The sequence below is a fragment of the Gorilla gorilla genome, chromosome 2 (assembly GCF_029281585.2).
Source record: "Gorilla gorilla gorilla isolate KB3781 chromosome 2, NHGRI_mGorGor1-v2.1_pri, whole genome shotgun sequence".
In the NCBI taxonomy this organism is placed as follows: Eukaryota; Metazoa; Chordata; class Mammalia; order Primates; family Hominidae; genus Gorilla; species Gorilla gorilla.
The window spans coordinates 75,834,936-75,854,113 of NC_086017.1; the positions used below are offsets into that span (position 1 = coordinate 75,834,936).

The 19,178-nt window shown below is 42.7% G+C and overlaps 1 protein-coding gene across 33 annotated transcripts in view; it reads right to left on the reverse strand.

The window, feature by feature from the left end:
* The window catches only part of MAGI1 (membrane associated guanylate kinase, WW and PDZ domain containing 1), a 666,590-nt gene that overhangs the window by 625,284 nt on the left and 22,128 nt on the right, over positions 1 to 19,178 (reverse strand). The window lies entirely within an intron of this gene.

The window sequence follows — 19,178 nt, forward strand, 5'->3', positions numbered from 1 at the left end:
CCACTGCACTCCAGCCTGGGCAACAGAGCAAGACTCCGTCTCAAAAAGAAAATATCATATCCATGATGAAATTTCACGGAGTTCTGTACCAAGTCAACCTACTCACCATCTAAAATTCTCTTGTTCAACTATTGCTTTTGTGTTTCCTCTTTTCCCTCTCCACACACACTCCCGCCCCCCCCCCGACACCAGGAACCTAAGACCCATGAGAGCAAGGACTGTTCGCCAACTCTAGTCTCACAAGACAAGGCAAAATAGTAGTTGTTGGCTGGGTGTGGTGGCTCCTGCCTGTAATCCCAGCAGTTTGAGAGGCCAAGGTGGGTGTATCACTTGAGGTCAGGAGTTCAAGACCAGCCTGACCAACATGGCAAAACCCCAGCTACTCAGGAGGATGAGGCTGGAGAATCGCTTGAACCCGGGAGGCAGAGGTTGCAGTGAGCCAAGATTGCGCCATTGCACTCCAGCCTGGGCGACAGAGCTAGACTCTGTCTTGGGAAAAAAAAACAAACAAACAAACAGTAGTTGTGGTAGATTCCGTTATTTTTTTTTGGCAAATATTCTCTCCCTCCTCCTCCCCAGCCTCCATGGGAAGACTATACTTCTCTGACTTGCTTTGGGTATGTGCTGAAATGACAGTGTGTCATGTCAGTCCCAGGACCAGGCTGCAGAATGAGACACATACAGCAGAGTTTCCCAGTCAACTTGCAGACCCCTGAGTGTGAGAATACTTCATGCTGAATGCCACACAGTTTAGGGTAGTTTGTTACATAGCTTTTTCGTGCCAAGAAATGAGTGATACAGCAAGCTCTCAATAAACATTTGCTGAAGTAACAAATGAAAAGACTCAACTTGTTAGCACTTGCAAAAACCCATTAATTGTGACAATTCTGCAACAAATCAAGTATTAAGCCTAGTTTTTACTCTAGAATATACTCCTTTAATAAAAACTACATATTTAGAGGTTAAGATTTAAGAGACCAAGACTAATCTGTTAGGCCTTCCTTATTTGACTAGAGCCAAAAGATAATGATCACTTATCCCATTTGTAGATTATACTCTGAAACCATTTGATGGGTTTTTTTGTTGTTGTTGTTGTTTTTACCCTTTCCTTTCCTAAAATGCTGGTGAAAGCTTCAAGCCCATAAGATACCAATTTTTACAGGGTACTATTCCTTTCATCTAATGCAAAAAGCCTTGAAGCTCATAAAAATGAGGCTATAAACTTTTAAGGCACATAGCTTGTAGGGTTAGTGTTGATGTATTTCCATTACTTGAAACATTTAATGGAAGTAGTTTTACAGTTCACTTACGTATTGTGTTTACAGTTATTTCATTTCTTAACAGAGAATAGAATCACATCTAAATGGGGATAAAATCGCATTACATTTTATAAGTACCTTTTCATTCTGACCCTTTATCACTCAAGGTAAGGGCTATAAAAGAATCCCTTTTTTAAAAAAAATTTATTTGAAGTTCCGGGGTACATGTGCAGGATGTGCAGGTTTGTTAGGTAGGTAAACATGTGCCATGGTGGTTTGCTGCACCTATCAGCCATCCCTTAGGTATTAAGCCTAGCATGCATTAGCTATTTTTCCTGATGCTCTCCTCCCCACAACCCCGCACTCCCGCACTCCCTGACAGGCACTAGTGTGTGTTGAAAAGAAGCCCTTTTTCAATGAAATTATAATTTAGGGGGATAAGGAGAGGAAAGACAGGCAGAAATGAGAAAGAATCAATAAAATCTGAGAGCAATATGCTTCCTCATCTATGGTACTGATATGCTTACTTTCAATGTGCCAAGCATATGCAATATCAAAATTTCACATGTATAGATGATTATGACCTACCAATATCTTTATTTACCCCTCAAGTGTGGAGGGAAAAAAATGCAAAAAGCACCTAACAGTCTTCAGGCCTTACAGCAAATATATGGTGAAATATTCCGTGAATAAAACAAGCCTATTTTAACATATACTTTCAGACCACCTTGGGAAGTTTATCGTTTTCTCCATCTCAAATCACTTTCTACACATGGTATTAATGTTGGTTTATTCCTTTCTTTATTATCTGACTGCTAAGTTCCCTTTTAAGCCACAATAGGACACACCAATGCTCCACAATAGTTTTGGCATCAAGAACTAATTGCATCATGTTTTGCAAATACAGCCCAGTTTGAGAAGTCTGTGTTCCCCAACTGTGCTTACGAACTAATAAGTAACCTATCTGCCCCCGAGAGAGCCACTGTAACCACACAGAGTTAACCTTACTCTACCTAAAAGTAAAGAAACTTGACATTTTAGTTAAACTAGGTAACCATATCTTGAGAAAATGTACTCTTGTTAATCAGGTCTTGTTCCCCCAACGCTTTTTTTTTTTTTTTTTTTGATACGGAGTCTCGCTCTGTCCCCCAGGCTGGAGTGCAGTGGCGCGAACTCGGCTCACTGCAGGCTCCACCTCCCGGGTCCACGCCATTCTCCTGCCTCAGCCTCCCAAGCAGCTGGGAATACAGGAACCCGCTACCATGCCCGGCTAATTTTCTTTTTGTATTTTTAGTACAGACAGGGTTTCACCGTGTTAGCCAGAACGGTCTCGATCTCCTGACCTCGTGATCTGCCCGCCTCGGCCTCCGAAAGTGCCGGGATTACAGGCGTAAGCCACCGCGCCCGGCCCTTGTTCCCTTTTAATGATAAAACAGCTTGAGATTCCTTCCCCACATGCCTTTTAAGGCCTCCAAATGGGCTCAAGAAACCAGGCTGGGAGGTGATGTTCTGTTTTAATCCGTATTTCTCCATCTCTTTCTTCCTACCCCAATTAAATTTTCTTATTGAAATAAACGCAGGGTTTAAAAAAAAAATTTTAAAACCTAATATGACTAAGGCAAAAATAATCCCAACACACATACTGTGATGCTTCTACCTTGATTACTTACCAAGGGTAAATAATGGCACAAGATGGGCCTTGTGGGAAATAAAAGCTAAAATTGTCCAAAGGCACCACACATGATGAAAGGTATTCCACACTGGAGTATTTCAACCAGGAAGCAGGTGAGCCAGAGAGCCCTGCTCAGCCCCCATGGTGGGGCAGGACTCAGCACAAGGGGCTTGGCCCAACATGGGCAGTTAATGGGTGTTTACTTCCTTTCCATGACAGGGCAACATCCTGCATCATAGGCTAAACCTTTCATATCAGGCTTTTACAGAAGGGCAGCAATTATTATCCTCTCAGCCCACCAATTTTAATGAAAACCCACGGCAGGCCAGACCCTGTCTAAAGTGCTTCACGGCCATTATTTCATTTAGTCATCCCAATGACCCAGTGAACAATTAGGAAATTGAGGCTCCAAAAGTTGCAGTCGGCATGTATTAAGATATTATAAAGATGTCTTGTCCTGGTGCTGGAGATACATAGCAAAATGGAAAAGATGAAATTATTCTCTTCAAGGGACCTGCTATCAAATAGGGGAGACAGAAAGGTCTTTAGAAAATAATAGAATGTAGTTAGAAGAAACAAATTCAGGGTGCCCAGAGAAGGCCCCTAAGTATTTGGGGGTGGAGGATCTCAAGGCCATAGTATTTGACCTCAGTCTTGAAGAACAAGTAGGAATTGGTTTGATTAGGATGGAATAGGTGAAGGGGGATGAAGACCTCCCAGGAGTAAAGAACTCACCTCAGTGAGGTTTTCGAAAAGAAAATTTTAAAATAAACTTTGAATATTCAAAAAAGATACATAATATCTAAAAATTATTATGATTATGCTAGATCCAAACCACTAAAACCTCCACCAACTTATCCACAGACCAAAGTTCAGATATGCCAAGATTTATAAAACGATTGCAATGTCATGCTAGAAAGAAAAGAGTATCAGCCTCACAGGACTCAATAAAAATCTAAAATGTAAACACTTGACAGACAAGATCCCTCTGAATCCTCACAACTGGAGGAGGCAGGTCCTATAATTACCCCTGTTTTATACAGGGGGAAACTGAGGCTCAGAGAGGTTACATAACATGGCTTAAAATCACATGACAAATAAGCAGACCCCAACCCTATATAATGCAGAAACTTACATGTCCGTGGCCTTAACAGTTGCTCCTACCTGCCCTTCCAATTTTGCTTCCTATCCAGTTCATAACAATGTGTCTACCTAACAAAAAACAAGTAGTCTGAAGAACAATGGAAAATTTTGGACATCTGTGCCAATTTTAATTAAATAATTGCTTGTCCACAGGCCAAGCTGTTAAAGCCTTTAGAAAAACACGGAAGCTGAAAGCTCTCACATATATTAAACAGAAGTGATCCTATATGATCACTAGCAAGGTCCAAACCTTCCCCTTGCCTCAGTACTTGTTCCCAAAGCAAGCTCAGGTTTGATCAACCACTTCCCGCCTCAAGTCTTATAAGCCCCAGTGTGCTCAGCCCTTCTGAAGCCACTTGACAGGCTTCCTGCCTCAATTTCATAGATTGAGTCTCATAAACAAAAACAAATGCCAAGCACAAAAATCTCTTGGCAATAAAGCGACTTGCATTAGTTCTCCTCAGGTAAGGATTAACTTCAATATTTAGCTTAGAAATAAGGCATTTTAAATTCGCATTTTCAGAAACACTGGGCAAATTTGCAGAAAAGAAAAAAATATGTCTGGATGGGGAGGGGAGATCTCACTGCATTAAATGTTTCTATAATAAATAATTCCCTGAGGTACCAATTTTAATCACTTGACATTTTGTTTCCTTTTAATGCAAACATACAGAACACAATACTACCATTTCCAATTTTATTTGTAAGGATCTAGCTCTTAGGTAGGAATTAGGGACATTTCATGGGGTGGGGGGTGGTGGTGAAGATCTCTGTCTTTTCTGAAATGACTTGATGCTGCTTAAAACTCACCTGTCCCACATAGACTATTTTTCTTTTCTTTTTTTGTTTTCTGGGGACAGACTCTCACTCTGTTCCCAGGCTGGAGTACAGTGGCGCGATCTCGACTCACTGCAGCCTCCACCTCCCTGGTAGAGGGATTCTCCTGCCTGAGCCTCCCGAGTAGCTGGGATCACAGGCACCCGCCACCACAGGCAGCTAATTTTTTGTATTTTTGGTAGAGACAGGGTTTCTCCATGTTGGTCAGGCTGGTCTCGCACTCCTGACCTCAGGTGATCTGCCCACCTCAGCCTCCCAAAGTGCTGGGATTACAGGCATGAGCCACTGCACCTGGCCTATTTTTCAAAAATAGTGCTTCTGATTCACTGCACTTCAAACGTGGCCTTCCTGGTATTTTCAGGTACAACAAGCATAGTAAGGGCCATTTGTCCAGACAGGTAAATTGCACCTAATGATTGACACTAACAGGAGAATTATTAATAGTACAGAGCTGGAATTAACAACCACTACATACACACACACACATATACACAGTCCCAGGGAGTATTAGATCTATATTCATGTATTTAGGCAAAACTTCCCTTTGAACTGCTTTGATCCATCTGCCCTGAACATATGAAAGAAGAAGAGATAACTTTGATACCTGTAAGACTGTGAAGATGAACAGGGCAGTTGGTGCAAAACTACAAAGCCCTTTCCCCTTGAACAGCAGAGTCACAGGGGCAGCCATAAACCCTAATACAAACTCTTCTCTCCTTCCCTCTCCTTCTTACCAGCCATTCGCCACCACCTCCCCATGTGGAGACAAGGACACACCACAGCAACTGCAATTCAGCCACAGAGTAATGGAGAGTGGAGATTTGGCTTGTTGATTCAAGGTTAAAGAGGAGAGGCAGGACATGCACGGTGGCTCATGCCTGTAATCCCAACACTTTGGGAGGCCAAGGTGGGTGGATCACAAGGTTAGGAGTTCGAGACCAGCCTGGCCCAACATGGTGAAACCTTGTCTCACTCTGTTGCCCAGACTGGAATGCAATGGTGTGATCTTGGCTCACTGCAACCTCCACCTCCCAGGTTCAAGCGATTCTCCTGCCTCAGCCTCCTGAGTAGCTGGGATTACAGACACACACCACAACGCCCAGTTAATTTTTGTATTTTTAGTATTTTGTATTTTAGAGATGGGGTTTCACATGTTAGCCAGGCTGCTCTTAACCTCCTGACCTCAAGTGATCCACTCACCTCGGCCTCCTGAAGTGGTGGGATTACAGGCGTGAGCCACCGCACCTGGCCAGCTTCAACTGTTTTTAAGGGTAATTTGGTAACTGTGTAGAGCAAATTCTCCCTTTTTTGTTTATTTGGTTTTTGGTTAGTCAAGTAAAGTAGTGAGAGTAGAGAAAGAACAAAGAAATCTGTAACCAGTTGTGATCAACCAGTTGTAAACACCACTGCACTCAGACAAGCTGTTTATTTGTTTATAATAATAGTAACAAGAGAAGGCGGGGGACATCACAATAATCCACTCCCACCCCCTTTGTAAACTAAAATGCTACTTCCTTTATACCTGTGAGACTATCTAAAACAATTCAGAAGCTGACGCTCCTGTTCGCCAAAACAGATGTGGGGAAAAAAATCCTGCTCGGATTTTATTAGAAGGCAAGGACTTTCCTCATTCTCTCTCTCTGGTTACTAATGCTCCAGAATAAGCCACCTCAACTTTGTGGCATAAAACAACCCTTTCATTATGCTCACGGTTCTGTGGTTCAGGAAGTCAGACAGAAATGGGGACAGTTTGACTCCACAGTGTCTGGGGCTTCAGTTGGGGGTGACTTGATGGCTAAAGGCTGGAATATCCGGAGGCATCTTCACTCGCATGTCTAGAGGTTGACACTGGCTGTCGGCCGAAACACCTACACGTGGCCTCTCTGCGTGGTCTCTCTGTGTGGGCTTAGTTTGGGCTTCCTCATAGCATGGTGGCTGGGATCCAGGAACAAGCATCCCAAGATAGCAAGGCAGAAGCACATAGCATTTTTACGGTCCTGCCTCAAGAGTCACATGGTGTGACTTTCTGTCATACTCTGTTGGTCCAGATAATCACAAAGGTCTGTCCAGGTTTAAAAGGATGGTATATAGACATCACCTTCCCCACTCCCATGGAAGGACAGTCAAGTTCACATTGTATCTGGCATGGGAGCTATTTTTTGCCACCATCTTTGGGAAAAAAATGCAATCTGCCATTGCAGACAAACCACTGATAGATGAAATCCCATGAACAAGGTAAGTCCAAAAATTCTGAGTCTCAGGCATCTTCGACTATCGCAGATTTAAAGCAAACTCTGATAGGCAAAAGATCACAGGAGAGAGCTAGAAGAATGGGATTTTAGCCACAGAAGCCCACCAAGGTGCCTTTGAAGCCACGATTACAAACACTACTCCTGGCAACAATTAGAAGGGTCCTCAACATATATTACTGTATATACCTTTGCTGTTTTATTACAGCTTGGTTCCTTCTGTATCCCACTGACATCTGATTTAATGTACAAGAGTATTAAAACATCTGCTGAATTATAATTCCAAAGTTCAGATGACATCAAGATAAAACCTATGAAACTACGAATTTGCCATGTTAAATCGCTTTTTTATTTTTAATGGATCACAGAGGGCAGCTGTTTTTAAAGCAGTCCCATATGCAAAGCTGTGGGTTAGGTTTAACTAAGAACCAATGTGACCTACAGATCTTTGAATGTGTTGCAAGGCAGACCACAGTCTTCAATAATGCTGCATCTCCCAGCAGGCTGCTTTTGGGCCAAGCAGGAGATGGGGAGGCAGATAAGATCATCTGCAATGAGTGGCCCATATCTTGATTTTCTTTTGTCTCAACCTAAAAATGATACTCCAGGCTCTTCCTATGTTTTAAGGACAGAATAGGCCCACCTTTCAGACTTCTGGTTACCTCACTAAGCAGGAACACCATCCCCATCAGGATAATATCCTCATCTTATAACGAACAGCCTCATCCTCAGCTGTTCAAAATCAATATTCACAGCCTCTTCGCCTCTCCTCACCCACTAAGAAAATCTTTAGCACTTCCCACTCAGCACTAACCCCATTCCTAAATCTCCCACGCCTTCCCCTTGTGTCTTACTATACATATTGAGGCCATCAGTGTGTGTGAGTGGAAGGGGGGAAATCAAAGGGAGAGAAGAAAATAGCTGAAGGACAAAGCCAAGGAGAGAAGATGACACAAAGAGGAATGGCAGCACCATGCCAGGGAGAGATTTGGTAGAGGACAAGAAACATACCACAAAGAGATCTTCCATGCGTCTCCCATGGATCTACCAGGAATCTAGAGATGGAATGATGAGAAACAGAGAGGGAAAGGGCACTTAGGAAGGGCTGCAAAAGGGAATCACCTGACTTCCAATAAGATTGCAGTCACTTCTAGGGTTGGTTCCTGGACTGGATTTCTTTGAATGACACACTGGGCCTAGAGTCAGTCACTTCAAAACTCTGGATTTACTTGGGTTATGTTGAGCTGATAAAAAATTACATTTAGAGAGATCAGTAATTTGTTAAGTGACAACTCAATTCTTCCCATCACTGAAATTTGTGACTTTACCACTACCAGACACAGCCAAGTAAACAGAAATCTATCACATTCATTTAGCCCTTATCGTCTATTGCTCATGAGGATTTAGCTGTTCACCAGACAGGAACCAGCAACCAGTATGGAAGCATTTGTGTGGCTGGCTGCTATATGAATAATGTCAGCAAATGTGAATTAACTCATGAGAGGCTGAAAAACTATTACTGCCAGTATTGGATACGACAGAAAATGAAATCCCACCTTCTAAAGACAGAAAGTTGCCCAGCATTTTATTTGGAACGTTAAAGTCTTAAAAGCTTCTCATAAAGTCAAACAAGTAACTTTTCACTTGTGACACATATATACACACATATAGGTATATATGTATATGTGTTTATGTGTAGCTATATATGTATATATGTGTGTATGGGTATGTATATGTGTCTACACATATACATATGAGTAAGACAAACTAGAATGGTTTATTTTCAGCATATGTCAAACCCTAGGCAATGCTGAAGTAAAGCTTTTTCATCTGTTTAGACTCTGATCATCCTATGGTACCAGAACTTTAAGGAGGTTTCTAATGATGTCACATATAATACTGTTGTTTAAAGAAAGTATGACATAAAAACGTATGAACACACAGACACATAAATAAAATAGGGGAATGGGATTATGAGTTTTGAATTTTCGTTTCAGTTTTTTCTTGGTTTAGCGGTCCTCTCTTTGAAGAACATGGTTTCGTTTTGTTTTGTTTATTAGAGATGGAGTCTCACTCTCTCACCCAGTCTGGAATGTAGTAGCTCAATCATAGCTCACTGCAACCTCAAATTCCTAGGCTCAAGTGATCTTCCCACCTCAGCCTCCCAAGTAGCTAGAACTACAGGTGCATGTCACCATGCCCAGCGATTTATTTATTTATTTATTTATTTATTTATTTATGTAGAAACAGAGTCCCACTTCGTTGCCTAGGCTGGTCTCAAACTCCTGGCTTCAAGCAATTCTCCCACCTCGACCTCCCAAAGTGCTGAGATTACAGGCGTGAGCCACCACGCCTGGCCTGAAGATCACGTATGTCACGTAAAGTCTATTAAGCTCGACTACATTCAGGGTGCAGTGCAGATGCTGGGTCCCATGGCGCTCAAGAGGGAAGGGGTCCCTGGTCCTGCCTTGGTAGAACTTTATCAGTTCTATCTCATTGTCTCTTTTAAGCCCCACAGCGATCCTATCTTCCCAATGACACACTGTCTCTTTTCCTATATCATTAACAGGTAAGAATCAAGTTGTAAACAGAAGAATTAGGAAGCCAAAAAGCAGGAAAGCTGAGCAACACACTCAAAATCTAATCGGTGCCTGAGAAATCAGGAATTGACTCTGAACACTTGGACACAGGATGTCACCAACACAGTCCAACTCTAGTGAGGAGGAGGAGAGTGAGGAAGAGGAAACTCAAGAGCATAAATGTGCAGGATAAGGGAAATGGTGCAAGGCTGAAGAGAAATTCCTTAACTGCATCCTAAGCAGCTGTTGTCAGTAGGTCTGTTGCTGATGCTTCCAAGGAAACATTTCAGGACCATTTATCAAGGGAACTGGTAGTAGTAATATGGATGGGCTTGACTCAAACAAGAAAATATACTGCAGACAACAAGGAACATAGCTCATAAGTGAGATGAGCCCTAGTACAGCAATAACCATTTGAGTGTATTTGCTATACTTTCCTTAGGGCAGAAGAGAAGGAAAGATACTAAATTGGAGGAGGGGAGAATGTGCGCCCCACACATTAGTCCTCTGGAGCTTATCTGGCTCCATAGATTTTTTTTTTTTTTTTTTTTTTTTTTTTTTTTTTTTTTTTTTTTTTTTTTGGACATAGAGTCTCACTCTGTCACCCTGGTTGGAGTATAGTGGCCCGATCTCAGCTCACTGCAACATCCGCCTCCCAGGTTCAAGCGATTCTCTTGCTTCAGCCTCCCAAGTAGCTGGGACCACAGGCATGTGCCACCATGCCCAGCTAATTTGTGTATTTTTAGTAGAGATGGGATTCCACCATGTTGGCCAGGCTAGTCTTGAAATCCTGACTCCAGGTGATCAGCCTGCCTCAGCCTCCCAAAGTGCTGGGATCATAGGTGTGAGCCACCATGCCCAGCCTGGCTCCATAGATTCCTACTATTTAGTATAGTTCATAGGACCAGCATCAGCATCACGTGGGAGTTTGTTAGAGATGCCCAACCTGGGCCTACTGAATCAGGACCTGCATCCCCAGATAATTCACAAGCACAGTCAACGTGTGAATTTACAATGCTGGACCCTACACCATCTGGTGAACCCAGAGATTTCAATCTTTTCTTCATCTCCTCCTCCATTTAGTCTCTAAAACATGAGCACCCACCACATGTAGGCACTATACCTGGCAGGCACAGCAATGCCCTTGACCCTCACACAGCTCAGAGCTGGGCATTCTGGGGAACAGACACAACCCATACAACCACAAACACACATAAAGATACAACTGAGTGGCAAGTGCTGCAAAAGGGAAACACGTGGTCTTATGAGAGCATTAAACAAGATGAGATTCTGTCAGGCCAGGATCCCTGGAGAAAATGATGTTACAATTGAAATCTGCAGGATGACTAGATATTAAGTAGGATGAGTATGGGGGGCAGGGAACATTGTCCAGGCAAAGAGGAAAGGCTTGTGCAAAGACCCCATGGCATACCACATTACAGGAACGACAAGAGAACACCACATGTACAATGAAGCTGGCCAGGGAGGCAGGGGCCAGACTATGCAGGCTCTTGTAGCTCTAAATACTTTGATCCTAAGAACAGAGAGAAGCCCTGAGAGGCTTTAAGCAGGGTATGCCAGGTTAGAGAAAAGAAGGTGTAGGCAGATCCCAGGAATTTTACTGAGGAAGCAGGACTCAGACCCCAGCTATCCCAATTTGTATAAAAGTTTATCTTCCCTTCCCTTCTAACCCAGGGCCGTATCAGGGGTAAGCCGGCCTGCCTGCCACCAACCCCACAAGACAAACTGAGCCCCTTTCCTACCAAAGAAATAAGCAAGAAGTGCCCCAATGCTAAAGCAAAAGAAAAACACACACACAGATGAATATGCCTGGTGGCTGCCCCAGGACATTGGAGGGAGTGATGCATAGTACTTCAGACTCTTAAAAGTAAAGAATATCCGGCCAGGTGAGGTGGCTCACGCCTATAATCCCAGCACTTTGGGAGGCAGGCGGATCACCTGAGGTCAAGAGCGCGAGATAAGCCTGGCCAATATGGAGAAACCCCGTCTCCACTAAAAATACAAAAATTAGCCAGGCGTGGTGGCCGGCGCTTGTAATCCCAGCTACCCGGGAGGCTGAGGCAGGAGAATCACTTGAACCCCAGAGACGGAGGTTGCAGTGAGCCAAGACCCTTCCACTGCACTCCAGCCTGGGCGACAAGAGTAAAACTCTGCCTCAAAATAAAAAAAGTAAGGAATATCTGAATTCAAGACCTGGTTCTACCCCTGACTACCTACACAAGGTAAACTTTCCAAGGCTCCACCTATTAAGAATGCCTAACGATACCTACATAACAATGTTACTGAGAGAATTAAACAGTAGTGTCTACAAAGCTCTAAGCATGAAACTTAACACATAGTAGGTGTTCAATAAAAAAATGTATATCTTTACACAGCACTGTGGTCCTCAACCTGCCCTCATGAGCACATTAACTCTTCAACCTAAAAGCATCATTGTTGGCTGGGTGCAGTGGCTCACATCCATAATCCCAACACTTTGGGAGGCCGAGATAGGTGAGGTAGGTGGATTGCTTGAGGTCAGGAGTTCCAGACCAGCCTGGTTAACATGGTGAAACCCTGTCTCCACTAAAAATACAAGAATGAGATGGGTATGCTGGTGGGTGCCTGTAATCCCAGCTACTCAGCAGGCTGAGGTAGGAGAATCGCTTGAACCCGGGAGGTGGAAGCTGCAGTGAGCTGAGATTGTCCCAGTGTACTCCAGCCTGGGTGACAAAGTGATACTCTCTGTCTCAAAAAAAAAAAAAAAAAAAAAAAAAGAATCATTGTTTATTTTTAAAAACAATAACGACTAACATATAGAAAATGCTTAGCCACAACATTAAGCAATGCTAAGCATCACATGTATTAGTAAGTCATCACAATAACGCTATGAAATGGGTGCTGCTATTAACTCCATTTTACAACAAAAAGTATACAGAAAGTAAGGAGCCTGCTCAGGTACTGAGTGTGAGTCTCTGTTCTGTGGTGCCTTGGCCACTCCTCAGGGCTCCCAATATGCATATCCCTAGGCAATAACTTGGGCAATTCACAAAGTGCTTTCGCCCTTATTCTAGGTCTCCTTGAACCACGGAACTCTTAGCATGATATTCACTGATGCCCAACAAGCCTGCTTCACTCAAGTAAAAGGCTGAATGAAAGAAACTGCCTCTTGAAAGAATCTGATCCTCTGACCAGGGTGCAGGCCGGCAGATGATAAGAGGCTGAAAACAAGCACACTTCTAGGCGTTCCTCACTTACACCATTATAATGAAAAGAAGCTTTCTCTGGCTATATTGGGCTCTGATGTCATTAGTAGGACAGCTCTCTGAAAATCCCAAACACCCAAATTTTGATAAAATCTAACTTTCTTTTCAGAATTTCCAGTTTGTGGTATTTGGAGAAGTCCCATAACCCCTACATGAACTGAGCTGTGTTTATTTCCAAATTTTCTGCACACCACTCACTACCAACTTGGTGTTTACAAAGCACCTTTGCCCTCAGGATTTCCAGGCAGTGATAAAAGCATAGAGCAAATATTTTATGGCCGGTCTCATCCTAGTGCCGTAGGGGGTACACAGAATGCCAGCCAGCTGTAAGCAAAGGGGCAGGACTTGAAAGCTTTCTCAGAGGAAGCCAAGTGTTACCTGTGGTATTTAAATGGAAAGAGGCCTGTTGAGTCAAGTGCCTTCCCAGGGAACTGGAGGGACACCAATTTGCCCAAAGTCATCCCTGGCTGGGGAATATAATAGAGGGCTAGAGTTCAGACTTTTCTTCCAGCTGATGATTCATTTAGGACAAAAGAATTTACCTTTCCTTTCAACTCTCTGTGACAAAAGGTTGGAGATACCAGAGGAAGCCAATTCAGCTAACTTCAAGGGTGTCCCCACATGGCAGCACACATAAATGCGCCAAAGGGAAAATGAAAGGGAACGGCCCAAGTATTCTTTTCTCGACAACAAACGTTGCAACAGTCCTAGAGGGACGAAAAGATAGGTTCGAGAACTAGTCAAACATGAGCTCAAATCCAAGCACACCCACTTCCCAGATGTGTGTTATTGGTCATGTTACTGAAGAAGGTGGTGCTTATTAAGCCAATTACACACACACAAACATACACCCCTATGTCATATGCCCACATGCAGTGAACACTATGCTGTACTATGCCACCCGCCTCCAGGATCCCCCTCCAAGACTTGTGTTGGCTGCAGAGAGTCACCTTCCCTGAGGTCACATAGCCTTCCCAGAACAGCCGCCTCCAATCCTCGTTGACTTGAGGGTATACAAGCCTTGCCCTATCATCCTAACACAGGACAATACTGAAGAACCATCTCAATGTCAGAGCTTCCTGCAGGTCGGCTGGGCCTTGGTTGAGATGACTTCACAGCCTAACTTCTCCTCCAGCCCAATTCCTTCAACAGGAATTGATCCCAAAAGCATTCCCTAACCAATGTCCTATATGGTAATCATCTCTGAGTTTGCTTTCCAGGAAGCCAGACAATATGCTGAACAAAAAAAAAAAAAAAACTGGAATGAGAGATAGTGAAGTATGGCCAGGTAATAGTATTAAGTTATTTGGATTGTCCTTTTTTCAAGGTCAAGTAAAATGCAATTCTAGGGAAAAAAATGAGTTAACTTTTTTAAAGGGCAATAGGATACCCAACAGATGTCCAATACTTCCTTTTTCCTTAGCTGTAACTCCCCCTACATCACACAACCTTGTCTATATCAGATTTGCTTTTGCTTGTTTTAGTTAGGATGGGCAACAAAATGGTATTTCAAAGTTACATCCTTCAAATTCAAAAGAATGACAGCCACTGAAACATTCTATACTCAGTTAACCCAAAACACCAAACTTCCAGATGCATACTGGCTTTAATCTGTCAAACTTTTAAGTAAACTTTTCTTGGACAAGTTATCAAGTAACATCTTAGAAATTATTTTTTTAGCAGAGGGCAAATAAAAAGGAATTACACCATGATCCACTCAACTTGAATAATACAAACTATACTTTATGCAGTAAACATTCATTCCAAGTTTTTCCTATAAATATAAATATGAGAAGAGGTAGTATTAAAAGTTCCATATCACCAGTCTTACCTTGAAACACAAAAAAAAATTAAGACTCAGTAATAACTAGCTAATTTCAGAAAAGCAGAGGTAGAAATGGATGAGAGATAAAAATAGACAACCATCTGGGAGGCTGAGGCGAGTGGATCACTTGAGACCAGGAGTTTGAGACCAGCCTGGCCAACATGGCGAAACCCCGTCTCTACTAAAAATACAAAAATTAGCTGGGTATGGTGGTACACATCTGTAATCCCAGCTACTTGGGAGGCTGAGGCAGGAGAACAACTTGAACCTGGGAGGCAGAGGCTGCAGTAAGCCAAGACTGTGCTACTGCACTCAGCCTGGGCAATAGGGTGAGACTCCATCTCAAAAAAAAAAAAAAAAAAAAAAAAAAAGAATAAATAAGGGGACAGATGTGAAATCATCTAGCACAGTGCCTGGCACATCAGAAGTGCCCCTGTAATGTCCGGTAAATCTGAATCACTGCTATTTTTTAACTGCAGCTCTTTCCCACCCATCCCCATTTCCTCTAGGGTTTTACTGGGAAGCAAAGAAAAGAGGAACCTAGCCAACTCTGAAGCCCACTCTAGGTCAATAGTTTGCATGTAGCTCATTTAATAATTTTAACTCCTATTGTGTCTAAATTTATGTTTGAGGAACCCAGGGGTGGGGAGGGTCACAGTTTTAAATTTTTTAAAAAGGTGTGTTGTTTTCCCAAAGAAGAACTTCAATTCTGGCTGGGCGCAGTGGCTCACGCCTGCAATCCCAGCACTTTGGGAGTCCGAGGCGGGTGGATTACCTGAGGTCAGGAGTTTGAGACCAGCCTGACCAACATGGAGAAACCCCATCTCTACTAAAAATACAAAATTAGCCGGGCATGGTGGCACATGCCTGTAATCCCAGCTACTTAGGAGGCTGAGGCAGGAGAATCACTTGTACCCAGGTGGCAGAGGTTGCAGTGAGCAAAGACTGCGCCACTGTACTCCAGCCTGGGCAATACAGTGAAACTCTGTCTCAAAAAAAAAAAAAAAAAAAAAAAAAGAACTTCAATCCAACTACCTTGGAGCCAAATTAAAGAAAAAGATAAAGGCCAGACTCGGTGGCTCAAGCTTGTAAGCAGGAGAATGGCTTAAACCCAGGACGTGAGGCTTGCAGTGAGCTGAGATCGCACCACTGCACTCCAGCCAGGGCAACACAGCAAGACTCTGTCTCAAAAAAAAAAAGAAAGAAAGAAAGGCAAACATCCCCACTGGGTATTTGAAAAAGCATGTTAGGGCCAATGCTACCCACTTTTCTCAGACAATGAAAACATCTTCAATGATTTGACTGAAGACTTATTTAAGTAAAACGGAGATACTCATACACCTGACGAAAAGAAAAAAGGTAACTTCTCCCCTGATAAAGACCATGCAATGGTGGCTCCGCAGTGAACCACTACATAATGTATCAGGGCCATCTTCCTCAATTTCCCTCATAAAAATAATACCTGCTTGCTGTAAACTACACCAACGAGTCACCTGTGTCACAGCCCATTTCCCATTTCTCTTGCCCCAATTCCAATCCTCAGAGGAAGGTAGGGTAAACACATAATTCACCATCCAAAGCAGTTCACCAAACACTGAAAGAGGGTACTATTAATAATTACACCAGAACAACAGGTGTAAACCAGATATTTCCCAAACAAACCGAGACATACGGTCACCCTTCTCAGAGTTAGCCACAGGGAACAGATCCTTGTTGTTCCAGATCTTTTTTTATTTTTAAGGCACACACAAGCATACCCAACCAGGTCAGCAGTAGCTGTGATATAAGAATGGGATCATCCTATAGATGCTGTCTCTTACTTTTTTATTTAATATATCATCATCTGTTTACACGTCAGGACAGAGATCCACCTCACTTTTTTAACTGACTACAGAATAAGCCACTGTAGGGAGATACCATACAATTTTTCAACCACCCACAACACATATAAGCCAACTTGAAATTTTTGTCTTTACAAGCAATGCTATATAGAGAACACAGCCCCACATATATCTTCTACGAGTTTGAGTATTTCCAGAGAATAGGTTTCTAGTGGTAGAAAGGCTAGGTCAAAATGTTACCATTTTTAATAGGTTCTTCTCAATACTCTCCAAAGAGGCCTTATCAAATCATTTCAAGACCAAGAGTTAATGAACACTTTTGAAATTCTGCCAGGCTGGTAAAGGACACATGCTATCTCATTCCGTCATTTTCTTAAATGTTAACTTAAGACACTCTGGGTCCATGGTACACTTGGAATTTTCCTGCCTCCAGGCCTTTGCTCCCACTGTTGCCTCCACTTAGAATAACATTCCACCCCATCTCTGTAAATATCCTACAGACAAATACTACCTTCCCCTTAAGGCCAGTTCTAACCCTAACTGACAACAAATCATCTCTACATGATCTTTTCCTTCTGGGAATGCCTGCAGCACTGTTTAATCCTGCCCCACCACCATCCCCTCACCCAGCACCCTCTCCCACACCAGACAGGGTGGCTCATGCCTGTAATCCCAGCACCTTGGGAGGCTGAGGCAGGAGGACTGCTTGAGCCCAGGAGTTCAAGACCAGCCTAGGCAATATAGTGAGACCCTGTCTCTACAAAAAAAAAAAAAAAACAAAAATCTAAAAAATAAAAATAGCAATGCAAAGACATAATACACATGTACTAATTGATAAATTAAGACAGCTATGGTAAATAAAAATAAGCTTTGGATATATAAAAGTCCTGGATATAAAGCCCTGGCTCTGCTGAGCCCAGTAAAGCACCTTACGTCCTGCAGGCATCCATTTCCTCATTGATAACTGTGGACGCAGCCAACCCCCTCCCAGCCTGAACCTAAGAACCTGGTTTGTTTCCCAACTTTGCCTACCATTAACAGCAGTGAAAAAAAAAAAATCTTAACTCCTCTGTGCCTCAATTTCCTACTCTCAAAAATGGGAATGATTATAACACATTTCATAGAGCTGACTGAGAAGTAAATGAGTTGATAAAAAGCACTTCCAGCAAAGGATGGCATACAGTAAGGGGTACATATATGCTAGATATTCTGTAGCTACTGCCTTAAAATAACAATTAGATGAGATTTTTTAAATATGCCAAAAAGTTTATAAGCAATAAATGTCTAGTAGCTTAATTTTTATCCCATCTACACTGGAATAATCAATAGAAAGAAAAATTGACCAAACCAGGCAACTACCCTGACATAAAGTTTATTGGAAAATGTCTATACGCATTTTCTCTCTTTCTATCTGTACATCAATCATTCTAGAACACTAAAGACTCAGGGATCATTTAATTGCTCTATCATCATTTGTAGCTTCCTACAGAGTGGTGACTAAATTGAGACTTCAAGAAATCGAAAGGAAATAACATGAGGACATAAAGACAGTATACTTAGAATGTGTTTCTATCAAATATGCTCCACATAATTTGGTCCAACAAATTCAGCTCTATAAAATCTCAAAGGAGGTAGTGGTGCCAGGAAAGAAGATAAAAACCCAGAGTGTTAAACAGAAGTGTTTTGAGTCAATTACGAAGTCTATTCAGCGCCTCCACAAGCCTAGAATCAAGTGATCAGATTCAAAGGAGGAAAACTGACAAAATTAATATGGTAATAACTATCAGTTATTCAGTGTTGCCTTTGCTCTGTGTTCCATGCCGAGAGTTGACTGCATCATTTCATTGAATCCCTGTAGCAATCATATAAGATATGTGCTCTTATTACTGCTACTTCACAGAAGTAAAAACATGTACCCAAGGCCACATAGCAAGGAAGCAGCAGGACCAGATTTGAACCCGGACTACATTAAATTCAAATCCTGTGCACATAATTACTGAGCATACAGCCTCCAAGCCAGAAAGGTGGAAGGGTCGACTGAGTCAAAGCTGATGGCGCGACTGAAGAACAGCTGACCAATACACACACCCTTTGCAAAGAAGCGACGAGGACACGTTGCTGGCAATGCTCTACTCTGGCAATATGTGCCCCAGCACCGGAGCTGGAGACTTTGGGTAAGTGGTGCTCCGGAGAGACCCAGGGAAAGTCAGGCAAAGCTGAGCAAGAAAGAAAAGCAGAACGGAGGAGGTCACGACATCAAGAAAATCTGACTCCACCTGCTTCCAAGGGGAGTGGGAAGATAAAAGTCAAATAGGAAAAGGTGGAAACAACCCAATCTCCATCAACAGATGAAGGGTGAGCAAAATGGGGTACATACACAATGGAATATTATTCAGACTTTAGAAGGAAGGAAATTCTGACACGCTGCAGCGTGGATGAATCTTGAGGACATTACGCTAATTGAGATAAGCCAGTCGCAAAAGGGTAAACACTGTACGATTTCACTT